Genomic DNA, 17280 nt, shown 5'->3' with positions numbered 1-17280 from the left:
AACCTTATTTTATATGTATGATCTGGAATTCAATTTTCACTGTAAACAGCATGACCAAAAAGTAAGATTTACACTTTGAAAATATAAATTGAATGAACAAAATTTATTTTAAAGCCCAGCTCCTTCAAATTGCAAAATTTCTGGTGAATTCAAATGTTGTAGTGAACATGTAGGAAAGACAGGGCAAGACCGTTTTTTCTTTCAGAAAAGAAAAAGATCAGACATAAGAAACCTACACCTTTCATCCAGACTTCAAAAGCAGGCAAGGCAGAAATGCCACTTTTCCAATATACCCCCTAAGAAGTCATATAAGATTGTCATACCTGTGTTGATCAAGTCAAGAAACATTTTAAAATTAAAACAGTATTTAGCTTATTTATTCAGTATATTCATTGGAAGCTACATTCATTGCAAGCTAAAATATTTAAATATATATTCAAATGATTTAAATATAGTTAAATAAAATAAATAATTTAAATAATTTTAAATAAAACAATTTAAATAAGAGAAATAATTCAAATATATTTAAATTGTTATTTCTTTTACTTTGCTCTTCTTTCTAAGTTTCTTGTGGTAGGAACTTAGATTATTGTCTTCACAATCTTATTTCTAATGTAAGAATTTAGGGCATAATCTTTCTTCTCTGCACTACTTTAGCTGTCTTTCAAATATTTGATGTTACATTATTTTCATTTTATTCACTTTTGTATTTTTTATTTTCTTTGTGAATTCATCATTGAATCATGAATTATTTAGCCATGTTTCTTTAGATATATTTCTGTCGTATTGCTGTAGATTTTTAGTTTGCTTTCATTACAAAAAGAGAACATGCTCTAATTTCAATTCTTTTATATTAGTTGAAGGTTATTTTTTTTATTATTTTTGTATAGGATTTGTACCTTAGTGGATGCCACATGACACTTGAAATTATATACATTCTGCAACTATATGGTGGAATGTTCTATACATGAAAATTGTATTCTATTTGTTGATTGTGTTATTCTCTATACCTTTGCCGATTTTCTGTGTAGTCATTTTATTAGTTGTTGAGTGAGATTTCTGAAGTCCTCAACTATAATCCCTGATTTATCTATTTCTCTTTTCAGCTCTACCTGTTTTTGCTTAATGTGTTTGGAAACTGTCATGTTTTGTGTATACTCGTATAGGATCACTATGTCTTCCTGATGTATTGACCATTTTAATATTATGAAATTTCCCTCCTTGTCAGTGGTAGCCTTCTATATTTTATTTATTTTTTTATTTTGTTCTGAAGTAACATCTCTGATATTAACAGAGCCACTCTTAGGTATTTTTAAAAAACTAATACTTACTTGGTATATTTTTTCCATTCTTTTATTTGTGATAGATGGCAATGTTAGTTGATGATTTGAGGAAGCACATTTCTTATTAAGTTTATTATTAACAGCACATAACTTGCTCATGTTTGTTTGTTTTGTTTTTTAATCCACCCTGCCAATCTCTGAATTCTAGCTGGTCTATTTAGGCCATTTACATTTACAGTGATTATTCATCTGTTAGAACTTATATCTGCCATTTTATAGTTGGTTTTCTTTGTGTCCTCTCTTTCTCATTCCTGCTTTTCTTTGGCTTTCCTGTTTGTTACTTGAATTTCTGATTGGACTCCACCTGGCTGATATATACACAGTATTTTTTAGTTTATCACTTTGTACAGTTTTCATACTTGTTGTTTTGAGAGTTAAAATATACAAATGTAACAGCCTCATCTACTGGAAATCAACATTTCATCACTTCAAGTGAAGTATGGAAAACTTACTTCTGTTTAGGTCATTTTACCTTCTCCATCCTTAAATATCACTTTCTTGAGTATAAAACTATTTTATAATTTTTATTTCAATCATTAAATAAGATTTATAAAACAAATGAGGAGAAAGATATTCTTATATATTCATATTTGTATTTGATTATTCCTTTTTGTTTTTTGATGCTCCAGGATTCTTCTTTTATCATTTTGTTTCTGTTTATAGAGTTTCCTTTAGCCAATCTTTAAGAGTAGGTCTTGCTATTAATAGCATCCTATAGTTTTCCTTCATCTGGTATCTTTACTTTCCCTTCATTCCCTAAGAATAGTTTCACCAGTTCTATAATTATCGCTTGATTTTTTAAAAAACACTTAAAAATGTACCATCTCCTTATACCTTTTGTGGCTTCAAGTGGGCAATTCACTATCCTTGGAATTGATGTTCCTAGTGTTGACATTTTGTATTAGAAATTCAGCATTGGTTGTATACTAACATAAATACTATGGCATATAAATCTTTCATTTTAACTCTTATCTTTAAATTTCAAATATAGACTGTAGCTATGTAACAATTAATGTGATCAATCAGGTGTTAATAAATGCCAATAAAAAGTGAGATTACGGCCATGACTTCAAATCATGTAAGCATATTTTGTTTTATTCTTGAAATGTTTCCTTAACCTCTGAATAATTGGGTAAAATGCTAAAGAAAAAAGTATAAATTGTTTTTCTCAGTGTGTGAATATCATTTTTTAAATAAAAATATAAACCAACTTTTAAATGTTCCTCACTATCCCCTCTTGTCTAAGAATTCACAGCCTTGTCTAATTCCCTTCCTCTCAGCGGGGACCAGCCCTGTGACCTACTTCTAATGAGTATAATATTATAAAAGTGAATGGATGTGACTTCTGAAATCAGGCTATGAAAGAATAAGACTTCCATCTTGCTAGCATTCGCTCTTTGCCTTCTCTCTTGCTCACTCTGATGAACCATAAGCCATGTCATAAGCAGTTGTGTGGGGAGGCCCACGTGGCCAGGAACTGAGGAAGGCTTCTGGCCACTGGCTCCTAAAAACTAAATCCTGCCCACAGCCATTTGAGGAAGTTTGGCAGAAGATCTACCCCTAGTTGAGAATTTGGCCAACTGCAGCTCTGTCTGACACCTTCCTTGCAGCACATAAGACAGACCCAGGGCCAGAGAACTCAATTAAGCCACACCTGTATTCCTGTGAGGTAATAAATTTAGTGTTCTAAGACACTAAATTTTGGTATAATGTATTATGCAGCAATATAGAAAAGCAGTACGTGACTATTAAAATAACTTTCTTACAGACTCTGGATATGAGACATTTGTTAGATGTATAGTTTGCAAATATTTTCTCCCATTCTGTAGGTTGCTTGTTTATTCTGCTGATAGCTTCTTTTGCTGTGCGGAAGCTCTTTAGTTTAATTTGGTCTCATTTGTCAATTTTTACTTTTGTTGCAATTGCTTTTGGCATGTGGTGATTCGTCAAAGAACTAAAAACAGAACTACCATTCAACACAGCAATCCCACTACTGGGTATAAACTCATATATTCTACATGGTAGAATACAAATCATTCTACCATAAAAACACATGCAAATGTATGTTCACAACAGCACTATTCACAATAGCAAAGACATGGAATCAACCTAAATGCCCATCAGTGACAGACTGAATTAAGAAAATATGGTACATATACACCATGGAATACTATGCAGCCATAAAAAAGAATGAAATCATGTCCTTTGTGGGAATATGGATGGAGCTAGAGGCTATTATCCTTAGCAAACTAATCCAGGAACAGAAAACCAAATGTTGCATGTTCTCATTTATAAGCGGGAGCTTAATAATGAGAACTCATGGACACAAAGAAGGGAACAACAGACACTGGAATCTATTTGAGGATGGAGGGTAGAGAGTGGAGGAGGGAGAGGAGCAGAAAAAATAGTTATTGAATAGTAGGCTTAATACTTAGATGATAAATAATCTGTACAACAAACCCCGTGACACACTTACTAGGTAACAAAGCTTCATATGTACCCCCAAACCTAAAATAAAAGTTACAATTGAAAAAAAAATTTAAATAGAACTGAACTTAGTGATGAGATGGGGGGAGGGGCTATTTCTATTCTACCATGCTCTACAGTGGCTGGAACCAGAACTCTAGAAAACAAAGTGGGAAAATTGTAATAAGGTAAATTTGTCCTAGTATATTTACCCTAACTGTAAAATTCAGGTAGCATGTATTCTTTATATTTTCTTTCTATAGAATATTCCAAGTTAAGTTGTGAAATTTAATTTGCAGAAACATAGATGGAATTTAAGGTCATTATCCTTGACAAACTAACACAGGAACAGAAAAAGAAAAATATCGCATGCTCTCACTAATAAGTGGAAACTAAATAATAAGAACACATGGACAGAAAGAGAGGAACAACAGACACTGGGGACAATTAGAGGGTAAGGAGTGGGAGGAGGGAGAGGTTAAGAAAAAAACAAAATGCAAATCAAAACCACATTGAGATACAATCTCACGCCAGTTAGAATGGCGATCATTAAAAAATCTGGAGACAACAGATGCTGGAGAGAATGTGGAGAAATAGGAACACTTTTACACTGTTGGTGGGAGTGTAAATTAGTTCAACCATTGTGGAAGACAGTGTGGCAATTCCTCAAGGACCTAGAAATAGAAATTCCATTTGACCCAGCAAACCCATTACTGTGTATATATCCAAAGGATTACACATCATTCTATGATAAAGACACATGCACATGTATGTTCATTGCAGCACTGTTTACAATAGCAAAGACCTGGAACCAACCCAAATACCCACTGATGATATACTGGACAAGGAAAATTTGGCATGTATACACCATAGAATACCATGAAGCCATAAAAAACAGCGAGTTCATGTCCTTTGTAAGGACATGGATGAATCTGGAAACCATCATTCTCAGCAAACTGACAGAAGAACAGAAAATCAAACACCACATGTTCTCACTCATAGGTGGTATTGAACAGTGAGAACACATAGACACAGGGAGGGAAGTATCACACACTGGGGTCTGTTGTGGGAGACTAGGGGAGGGACAGTGGGGGGTAGGGAGGGTAGAGAGGGGTAACATGGGGAGAAATGCCAGACATAGGTGACGGGGGGATGGAGACAGCAAACCACATTGCCATGTGTGTACCTATGCAACAATCCTGCATGATCTGCACATGTACCCCACGACATAAGGTACAAGAAAAATATATATTAAATAAATAAATAAGTGACTACTTAGATTTCTACAAAAAGAAAAACCGAAAAACTATTAGGTACTATGCTTAGTACATGGGTGATGAAATAATCTGTACACCAAACCCCCAAGCACGAGTTTACCTATATAACAAACCTGTACATCTACCTCTGAAACTAAAATAATTAAATGAATAGATAAAATCACTTCCTCAAATCATCAACTAATATTGCCATACATCATAATTCCTCATACAAAAGTGTAGGTATTTAAGAAATAAAATTTCAAAATTTACCAATTAAAGCTGGGATCATTGAAAACATTAAATAACATAAAATGAGGGAATAAGGAACAGTAATCTCAATTCAAATGCCAATCATATAATTATGGGTAAATACATTTTATAATGTACCTTCAGATGATCTTAACATGGAAAAGGCCCATGGTACTAAAGATATGGTATAGTCAAGGGAATAAATGTAACAAGCATCACAGAATATTGTTTAAATTAGATATGTTGACATATGATAAAATTGATTTGTCTTTTTCAGGACCATCACATCAAGGACTAGCTACTCATGACATTAGTTTATAGAAAACACATGTAATCAACCCAAAGAGGACAAAAGCCATTACAAACCATGAAAATGAGATATGTAATCAGAGTGACAGAATAAATTTACAAAACTATCTTTTCTGGTTTTATTTTGCTTCTTATATTTAATTAAAATCCAAGTAAAGCATTAGCATCTACAGACAGCTTCCATATATTAATCACTCCTTTAACATTTTAAAATTAGTCTGACAGCAGAGAAATGTCTGTTTACAGCTTACTTCAAAAGAACTTAAAGACTGCAGTCTTTTCAAAGAATGTGAATAGTCAGAAAAATGCATTTTACTCTCTTGATATTTGGGAAATAAGAAAATGAACAAGAGAGAAATATTATAGGTTTACATTAGTATATATTAACCCTCTGAAGAGGTCATAGTAAATACAAATTGACATTAAACAGTGCCTTTAACAACTTAAAATTAGAAAATGAGAACACTGAACGGATTCATTTTCCTAAAGTGCTTTTCAAGAGCACATGACTACCTGTAAGTACGAAATATTTGTATTTTGCTACAAGCAGAATTATTGCATTTAATTCATTGCATGATTTTCATCTGAGAGGCATGCAAAGATAAACATGTTCATTTTTATATCATAATGTTTTAATAACTACTGAATTGTTTTGTTTTGTTGTGTCTAGCTCTGTTGCTTAGGCTGGAATGCAGTGGTGTGATCTCAGCTCACTGCAACTTCCTCCTCCCTGGTTCAAGTGATTCTCCTCCTTCAGCCTCCTGAGTAGCTGGGGCTACAGGCACACACCACCATGCCTGGCTAATTTTTATATTTTTGGTAGAGATGGGGCTTCACTATGTTGGCCAGGCTGGTTGCTAAATCCCGGCTACAAGTAATCTGCCCGCCTTGGCCTCCCAAAGTGCTGGGATTACAGATGTGTACTATCATGCCTGTCCTTATTTAATGTAAAACACTTTTAAACATAAAATGCAAATATTGTTTTACTTCAGAAAAAAGAAACTGTCAACATTATTTAGTTTTTCCTTTCCCATTTTTTGAATGTCAAATGTAATAGCATCAGAAAAGCTTTCTATTCAAATAGGACCTTAAGTTCAGTAGTGCTTACTTTGAGCACATAAAGTGGCATTAAAATCTTTAAGTACTTCAGTTTCAACAAAGTCAGTTTCATTACTATGAGAATAAATTATTTTAATGCCTCTCAAATGCTATATTTTATAAAATTTACCTTCATATAAGAATAACTTCTGTAAATCAAATAACAGATAAACTGAACTGTTTGGCATTTAACAATGAAATGAAAATTGTGGAGAGCAAGAGAGAATGAAAGATAAAAGAGAAAGAAAAAGAAATTATCAGGCATTTTCCTGAGTATTTCACATATATTAATCTATTTCCTTCTTATCAGAATCCAAGAGGTACATATGTATTTACCTCTCTATGCCTTTCTATTTTTTATTTATGGAGTGCACACGTAAGTGTGTGACAGTGTGTATACGTAAGATAGATAAAGAAATTTTTCAGATCAGCAAAGATCTATTTTAGGCATTGTTATTATTACACATAATTTTTAAAATTGTAATTTCACCAAGACTTTGGCTTAACAGAAAACATTTCTAAATACTTATAATATCATGTCAGTCTGGTTATTCTGTACTATTCAAATAACAATTGTGCACATTTCAACATTTTATTTTTCTGGCTATATTTTATCCAATGAAATGTATTTTAGGAATGTAATTAAAAATCACAGTTTTTATCTGGAAACACTGTCCTTGAGAACTGGAATAAGACAAGGATTCCCACTCTCACTACTCCTGTTAAACATAGTACTGGAAGTCCTGGCCAGAAGAGTCAGGCAAGACAAAGAAATAAAAGGCATCCAAATTGAAAAAGAAGTCAACTGTCTCTCTTCACTAACAATATGATGCTATACTTAGAAAACCCTAAAGACTTTGCCAAAAGGCTCAGAATAGAAAACTCAGAAATATAGCCACACACCTACAACCATCCGATCTGTGAAAAAGCCAGCAAAAACAAGCAATGGGAAAAGGAATCCTCATGCAATACATGTTGCTCGGATAACTGGCTAGCCATATGCAGAGAATGAAACTGGACCCTCACTTTTTGCTATACATAATAATAGCTCAAGATGGATTAAAGGTTTAAATGTAAGACCTCAAACTATAAAATTTCAAAAAGAAAATGTAGAAAATGCCCTTCTTGACATCAGCCTTGGCAAATAATTTTTGGCTAAGTCTCCCAAAGCAATTGCAAAAGAAAAACTCTAAAACTGACAAGCAGGACCTAATTAAATTAAAGAGTTTCTGCACAGCAAAAAACCAATCAACAGAGTAAATAGCCTGCAGAATTGAAAAAAAAAAAAAAAAACAAAAAACATTCAAACTATACTTCCAGGAAAGGTCTAATATCCAGAATGCTAGGTAACTTAAATCAAAAAGCAGAAAACAAATTACCCCATTAAAAATTGGGCAAAGGACATGAACAAGCACTCACAAAGAAGACACACAAGAAGCCACCAAACGTGAAAAAATGATCACTATCACTAACTGTCAGTGAAATGCAAATCAAAACCACAATCCCATACTAGTCAGAATGGCCAATACTAAAAGTCCCCAAAACAACAGATGCTGGTGAGACTGCATACTAAACGGAATGCTTATACATTGTTGCCGGGAGAGTAAATTAGCTCACCCACCATGCAATGCAGTTCAGAAATTTTCTAAAGAACTTAAAACAGAGTTAACATTCACATGACAATCAATCCCATTACTGGGTTTACACCCAAAGGAAGATAGATCATGAAGCCAAGAAAACACATGTAGTCATATGCTCATCGCTGCTTTTCACAATAGGAAAGACATGGAATCCACCTGCGTACCCATCAATGGAGGATTGGATAAAGAAATGTGGTACATAAGTTACTGGATGGAAAGTCTTGACTGCAAGTTGTCCGGGTTCTTGGAACACTGAACAAAGAATTAAACAAAATGCACAAACAAAACATCAAAACAACAAAGCAATGAAAGCACAGATTTATTGAAGCAAACAAAAACATTACAGAGAGAAAGTGGGCTTGAGCAAGCGGCTCAAGAGCCCCTATTGCTATGATTCATAAAGTTTTTATTAAGCTAAAAGAATTTAGTAACACCCATAGGTAGCCTTTAGAGGCTTCTAATTGGTTGCAACCTATGCAAATGAAGGATTGGCCCATGACTAATCAGAGGCTGAAGTGAAGGTTTGGCCCACAATCAATCAGAGGCTAAAAGGAAGCCTTATCCTGCAACCAATCAAAGGCTGAAGTGAAGGTTTGGACCCTGACCAATAAGAGGTGTTTCGCATTTGTGTTATAGGGGAGTGGAGGGAGGTTGTAGAAGGAGGGGCCTCTGGTTCCTTCTCATTTGGGCATGAAGAGGTGGGGTTTTCTTTTTGGTTCAATTCCAAGAAGTCAGCCTTGGGTTGGCCTTCGGCTCCCTGTCTCCAGACGCTATTCTCCTGCCTCACATATATACTGTAAAATACTACACAGCCATAGAAAGAATGAAATATTGTCCTTTGCAGCAACATGGATGGAGCTGGAGGCCATAATCATAAGCTAATTAATGCAAGAATAGAAAACCAAATACCACATGTTTTCACTTTTAAGTGGGAGCTAAACATTGAGCATGCACGGACATAAAAATGGAAACAATAGTCCATTGTGGACTACTGGAGGAGGTGAGTTGAAAAACTACCTACTAGGTACTACAGTCTCTACCTGGGTGCAATATACCCATGTAACAAACCTGCACATGTACCCTGTGTATCTAAAAATAGACGTTGAAATTTAAAAACGAAAAATAATAATATCAAATCATTACAGTTTTTAAAGGCCCCAATTTCAAATTAAAACACCTAATTGATGTGCTAAACATTTATTTGTGTCTACAATACTTCAGGTTTTTTTTTTTTTTTTTTTTTTATATGTTTTTTTTTTTTTTTTTTTTTAGATGGAGTCTCCCTCTGTTGCCCAGGCTGGAGTGCAATGGTGTGATCTCAGCTCACTGCAACCTCCTCCTTCCAGGTTCAAGTGATTCTTCTGCCACAGTCTCCTAAGTAGCTGGGACTACAGCCTCATGCCACCATGCCCAGCTAGTTTTTGTAATTTTAGTAGAGATAGGGTTTCACTACTCATCTTGAACCCCTGACCTCATCATCCACCGGCCTTGGCCTCCCAAAGTGCAGGGATTACAGGAGTGAGCCACCAGGCCCAGTCAATATTTCAGTTTAAACAATTAAAAAAACTCAATTATCAGAAAATACAGTTTTCATAATTTTTTGAAAGTATTCCAATTTATAATTTTACAAGCTTCTAGAACAAAGCGATATTTGACCTAGCACATTTAGTAAATCCTTTAAACTCATCATATCCCAAATAGAAGAATACAAATCTTGAAACACCTGTGACATTAAAACACTTGGCTGTTTCCTAGGGGAGTTTTAAAATTATTTGGGGATATTTTATTTTATTTTTCTCTACAATTATATTAACAATTATATTAAATGGTGCATATATAGCTTACTCAAAATGTTATTATATATTTTAAAATGGAAAGGAAATTGTTTCAGTTACTAATGAACTCCTAGTGATTTTCTCCCTAGAAAACATATATATATCTATATTATATATAGATATATAATATAGATATAATATATAAAATACATATATATATATTATATATATATACATTCAATTGGAAGGAAGAAAGAAGAAGGAGAAAAGAAGGAAAAGAAAGAACTTTGTAACATACTGGGTTTATTATTCTTCTGCCTGTATTTGGCATGGTTTTGCAGTGCATGAGCTAACTTTCCAGACAGGACGAAACTCTGCATTTTTCATTACAGACAAGAATTTTGAGGCCTCAAAATTTGTTTTCTCTCCGTGTCATTTAAATACTGTATTTGAGCCTAATTAAATAATGGGGAAAGAGATTGTACAGTGCCTCCAAACTGTAAAATATTAATAAAGATGTTATATTTATAAAATTAACTAATTTTGTAAAGTTTATAAAATATAGCATCCTGGAAAATGCAAGTTGCATATTTTGCCAGAAAGTAGAAAATGATGAGAATAAATGATTGCACTAAATTTAAGACAAGCAGCAAGTATTTATTTTTAGGTATTGCTATTAAGGACCAGTGAGGCTAATTTATTTTTAGTGTTTTTCTTTTCTGAAAGTAGTATTTGTGCCAAATCTTTGTATAGTGTGAAGGACATAAATTTGCTTTTGTATCACCAAACTCCAGTACTTTGGGACATCCTTTACATAACATAGAAAATGAACCACACTGGGAAGCCAATTATCCTTATTTAGAACATTCTAACCACATGAATTAGATATAAGTTCAAATAAGAAAAAGGAAATGAGGTAGTCTATCTATTTCTGACTATTAGCTTCCTAAGGAACCTTAGGAAGGTTCATAATCATGTCTTCATAATCATGATTAGCTTCATAATCATGTCTTAGGTTAGGTGTCCCTGCTGTGATCTCTAAGCACTAGTATCCATACTGCATACATGTTTAACAGAGTTTGGTCCATGCTTTTAAATTATTTGATTACTCTATCTTCCACACCAGCTGCACTGTGAGCTCAATGCGGGTAATATCTGTGCTAGTGTGGCTCACCTTTCCATCTGCAGGGCTAGCACAATGTCTGTTAGAGTGAACATTAAGTAAATATTTATTGTATGAATGAAAAAATTAAAACATGAATGAATGAGAGATATTTAAAATAAAAGAATCTAGCAAAGATTATTTATGAAGAATTCAGAAAGAAGAAGTTTTCTTTCCAAGGAAGAAATGATATCAATTTTCACAAACTTTTTCAGATAAGAAAAAAAGAGTTAACGCATGCCAACTTATTTTATGACGTCAATAAAACCTTGATACCAAGCCCTTACCAGGACTTAATGGCAAATTTCTCAAACTAACATAAAAGCCCTAACAGAAATGCTAGCAAGAGAAATCTGGTGTTTAAAACAATTAATACATCACGATGTTGAATATGCTTCAGAAATACAACTTTGGTTTATCATTTGATTACCAATCATTGTGATTCACTTAATAAACCATATTACAAAGTAAAGTGGAAACACCCCAATACATGAATAAAATGCATTTGATAAAATTCACCACCAGTTTACAATTTGAAAAAAATAACCAGCTAAAAATAGAAGGGAATGTACTGGATATGATAACAGTTTACTGCAGAAAACCTAAAGTATTCATCTTCAATTTTGAATTATTGATAGCTTTCGCCTGAAAATAGTATGAAAAGGAGGTGTCTCCTAATGCCACTACTGTTCAGCATTATATAAAATGAGAGGTCTAGCCTTTAGTATGTTGAGGAAAGGAAATAAATCTAAATAGAAGTGAAAATAAAATAAAACTTTTGTACAATATGATTGTGTAAGTAGAAATTCAAAACAAGAATTGCAAACTATTAAAACTAGTAAGTGATTTTAGTAGTTACTAAGCTAAAGTCAATATACACAATTATGTGTATTTCTACATTTTAGAAACAAACATTTAGACATCAAATATCAAATTTTAATAATGAATACAATTCTATTTTAGCATAATATGCATTAGGTAGCTAGAGATAGAAGATAGATAAGCTTACATCCTATAAACGACAATACACTCATAAGAGAAACTAAAGAATATATAAATAAGAGAAGGAATATATTATGTCTGTTTATGGACTAGAAAGCTTAAAATTGTGAGGATAACATTTATGCCCAAATCAATCTATGTATTTCAATAATTCCAGTCAAAACTTCACAAAGTTTATTTTCTGGAAGTTGAGAAGTTGATACAAACATCAATTTGAAAATAGAAAAAGTCAAAGAAAGCCAAAACTTTTTTTAAAAAAGAGCAAATTTAGAGAATTATATTATTGGATATGAATATGATAGAAAGCTACAGAAATTAGGACAATGAGTCACTGGCTCAAAGAAAGACAAATAAACAAATGAAAGAAAATTCAGAGTCCTAACATGGATCCACATCTCTGTGGACCTAATTTATGGCAATCCATTATGTGAAATTATTTTTCCCTTTTTCAACAAAAGGTACTAGCTCAATCATGTCCATATGGAACTAACAGCTACATCACCGATTATAAAAAAATCACTTTCCAATACAGGGCTCTCTAAAAGTGTAAAACAAAACAATAAGGATCCTGGAAATCACATAAGAAAAATCATTCATGATATTGCAGTTAACAAAGATTTTTCTAACAAGATATCAAGCATTAACCATAAAGTAAAAATATTTATAAAGAGAACTTTATTAAACCTATGAATTTCTGTTCATGAGAAGAAAGACATCATCAACAGAATGCAAAGGCAAATAATAGCATGGAAGAATGCATTACACGTACATCTATCCATGGAGGACTCGTAAAGTCACAAACTGATGAGAAGAAGTCAATCATATGATTTTTAAAAAACATGCTAAAACGTAAAGATGTACTTCATGAAAGAAAATACGCATATAGGCAATAATCACATGGATAGTTCTTATATTATTTGTTACCAAGGAAGTGCAAATTAAAACTGCAATGGAAACCCACAACTCATAAGAATTGTCATAGCAACATTATTCCTAATTGCTCTAAACTGAATGTATCTTTGTCTATAAACTAAAAATAGATGCATAAATTTTACCATAGTTACTATGTAACAATAAAAATAGATGAACTATTGCTACAGATGGAGGAATCTCACAAACAAAATGCAAAGTAAAAGAAACTGGCACAAAATAATGCATACTGCATAATCCCAATTATAACAAGTTCAAAAAAGGAAAAGCTACTCATGCAAATTCAGAATAGTGTTTACCTTTAGTTGGAGTGGTAAAGACAGTAAGAAGGCATGAAGGAGGCTTCCAGAACGCCAGCAACATTCCATTACTTGATATGGGTATTGGCTACATGGGTGTATTTTTTTTAAAAATTCATTGAGCTGCACATGTTTAAATTTATTAACTTTAATCTCATTTAAATAATCAGAAAGCAGCCGATTGTTAAACAGTATCCTTACAAATACTACATCTTTCCAGATTTCTAGCTGTCAAGTAGCTTTCAGATTAAGCAGGAGAATAGACATGATAAACAGAATATTCACACAATATAGTAATGTGTTCTCCCCTGGAAGTGCTAACAGACCACAGAGGCAGCAAAGTGCCTGTAATTCACAGTTCTCAGCAAGTTGTAGATCAATCAGCTATGTTGGAAGGGAGACATGTTCCTTCAAAAGAAAATACTTTGCACAAATCAATGAGTCTCAATTTGTTGTTGTAAAATAATTTAGTTTAATATGGAGATTTTGAATGGACTTAAAATATAAAAAAGTAATGAAATGTGTATATATAACATATATAATGAAAATTTTAGCTTTTCTTCTAGTCATGTCTCTTTACTACAAGGAACATATTCAAAATAATAGTAGATTCATCCTTTAATTATCTGACCACCCAAATTAAATTATCTGTATTTCCTTGTCTAATAAAATTAACATTCATTAAAACAGGTATGTTTAGATAAGCAGAATTTCATCATTAGATATCCCTTCTCTTAATAAGAATGAGGCATGAGTCATTCTCATGAGCAGATGATCTGGAAAGCCTTTAGCAAGTCTCATGACCAAGTAATCAGTTTTCCTGTGTTTACCACTACACACCCACACACATGACTGTGAACATTTGCTTAACAACATCTTCATTCACAGTTATCTTTTTTGCATTTATAAAAATGTTCAATCTAAATAGATAACTAACAAGATTCTCTGGGCCTGCTTCAGAATAGTGAGCAATAACACAAAGATAATTGAACTTATAGAAAAAGCCCAACCACTTCCTTCATCTTCTTTGAATATATTTCCATTTGCAAAAAGTTGAGACACATAAAAACAGAACCAAGATAATTATTTTGCTGTCTAAATGTTAAAATGGAAAATGCAAAAATGACAGCATATTTTGGAAGAAGGCTAAATTCAGATGTTGAGTTCCTTTTGTTCGTTATGTTTATGAAAGCCAAATTTACTTTTAAATTTTGAACACTCTTTGGCAACATAAAAATCTTACCTCAGACTCCCAAGTGTCCCACTGAGTTCTGTTGTATAAAATCTAGAAAACAAACCCATATTCAAATTTATTTTATGCTTTCAAATAATATGTACTATTACTAATACATACTAAAGAATTCTCAGGCATATGTAATCATGTGAATCAAGTGTTTTATAAAAGTAACAATAAATTGAACAAAATATAAAAATGCATGTAACATTTTATAACAGTGGATTTTCATAATAGTGAAAAAAAATAATGGAAAATAGCATAACTTTTAGTCTGACCACCTCGGGACTCCTCTGGCTTGAACACAACTCACTGTTTTCTTTCTCTCACAACGTAAAACAATGGAGCACACAAGAGTATGCTGTGTAAGTCATAGCAGAAGTTAGCTGGACTATGAAAACATTTTGTTTCCTGTTTTATTATACACTATGGCAGACAAACTGATCATTACCTTATTTAATGCTGCTTTTAGACATTATTACTGATTTTAAAATAGTCAATAGCTTTTTAAGAGAAATTTTCTGCAAGACTTTTTGTTCTCTTAAAAAGGGAAAAGGAAGTAAGAAGAAGAGACTATAGTGAAAAGTGACTTCATTTAACTTTTGAACAGGTATGAGATCTTGGGGAAATTAACTTTACCCAGACTCAGTTTAAACCATAAATTGGAGTGATTTATTGTTATTCCAACAATAAATCATAGCATTTATTGCACATCAAGATACCCTAGGCACAATGTAGATGTTCAATAAATAATCATTATTACTTTATGAAATTCCCTTTGTATACATAATGAATTTGTGGCTGAAGTCGAAATACAGAGTCTAAAACCAATGTTCACACTTTTCTGATTACTAATACCAAATCTTCAGCGGAGGTAGAGGGTATTATCACAAAAATCAATTCTTTGAACAATTTATTCTATTTTCTACTTCTCCTTTGGACAATAAAAAATCTGCTACAATGAAATTAGGATTGATAAAATTTGGAAAGCAAAACACTTAAAGATAAAACAAACAATGAAATACGGGAATGTGAGCAATCCTTCTTCCAAATTATCTAAAGCTATGGGGAAAATGAATTGATACATTGAAATAAAGAACTCAAACTGATTTTTCCTTGGTTGCTGTCCAAATAAAATGCACATTTTACAGACTCCATACAGAGGCAAGCTGCTCTGCAGTTCTCCCCTAGCCCTGTCATCAACTCTTAGCTTACCGTTACAGTACATGAAGCGCACAATCTAGAGTTTTAAAAAAAACACATAGATCTTATATATATAGAAAGATGGAAAAAAGTGGGTGCAAAACTATTTGAAAATCAAGAGATTTCAGTGTGTGTGTGAGTGTGTGTGTAAATGAAGGTGAAAGTATGAGAGAAATGATTAGTCTATACCATACTTCCTGGTCAGTTTGTTCCATTTTCATCTGTGTTCCCATGCCCTGGTTAATCACTTTATTTGGTATCTATGGCATTAAATAATAATTTTAATATATATGTTTCCATATCAGTCTATAAACTTCTTAGGAAATAACTTGTATCTTATTTGTCTTTGTCTTCACAGTGACTAGGACATAGAAGACATTCGACGAAGGAATCTAGAGAGAACCAATACTATAATTCGATTAAAATGCAGTTTACAATTGCCCCAATGCATATATGTGCAGTTAATGTATGTCCATTTGGCCATAACAAGTGAATCTTATTCCATCAATATGAAATTCTCAGATTTATTGAAGATGAAAATATATTTGTTGTCTCTGTGTATGTATGTGTGTAAATCAAAGAAACAAAGGAAAAAGTGAGAGAATGATTTGAAAGTGATCAGTTACTTGTACTACTTTAGAACTGTGCTCAAAGAAAATTTAGCTTTTAATAATTTAAAACTTCAGAACCAGCAAATAAAAAAAGCATGCTTATTGGTGTATGATTATATAAACTTACAAGAAATATTATAATATCCTGCTTTAATGCGGAATAATAAAGAACTCCTTAGGTTACAATGCAAGACAGTCTTGCATTGAAAATAATTTTTGCTGGCAAATACTAGTGGATCAAAAACTTTACCAGTGAAATAGGTGTGTATTGGAAGAAAAAAATCTATTCTAATATTTCTGGAGTATTCATTTTCCTTATTGAAGTTCATGTTTGTCCTTTAAATATAAATACATTGGATTTTTTTTTCTTTTCAGCTTGTTTTCATTGCAGATGGAATATGCTAGGAAACATGCTCATTGCTATTATTCATACTTAAAACACTTCTGGGACTATTTACATTTTTTAAAACACAGATATTCTTATTGATATCATTTCTAAACATTAAGAAAGTAGCTTCTGTAATATGACATTCACCTTATCATTTATTGCCCTGTTTTTAGAAATGTTTAGTAAATCAAAAGAAATGTTTCAGCCGGGCGCGGTGGCTCAAGCCTGTAATCCCAGCACTTTGGGAGGCCGAGGCGGGTGGATCACGAGGTCAAGAGATCGAGACCATCCTGGTCAACATGGTGAAACCCC

The 17280-nt window shown here is 32.8% G+C and overlaps 1 protein-coding gene across 5 annotated transcripts in view; it reads right to left on the bottom strand.

Moving 5' to 3' along the window:
* CCDC102B (coiled-coil domain containing 102B) overlaps nt 1-17280 on the bottom strand; it is a 388839-nt gene that overhangs the window by 279331 nt on the left and 92228 nt on the right. Inside the window, exon 2 of one of the 5 annotated variants that reach the window (XM_017527509.2) lies at nt 14776-14817. The exons of the other annotated variants lie outside the window; for them this stretch is intronic. The gene's annotated coding sequence lies outside the window, so the exon portion shown is untranslated. The remainder of the gene's footprint in view (nt 1-14775; nt 14818-17280) is intronic. 5 annotated transcript variants of the gene reach the window in all.

This window comes from Cebus imitator, unplaced genomic scaffold (genome assembly GCF_001604975.1).
Source record: "Cebus imitator isolate Cc_AM_T3 unplaced genomic scaffold, Cebus_imitator-1.0 Scaffold49, whole genome shotgun sequence".
Classification (NCBI taxonomy): Eukaryota; Metazoa; Chordata; class Mammalia; order Primates; family Cebidae; genus Cebus; species Cebus imitator.
The sequence above is the reverse complement of the archived record's forward strand: the minus strand, read 5'-3'. Positions and strand labels throughout refer to the sequence as shown.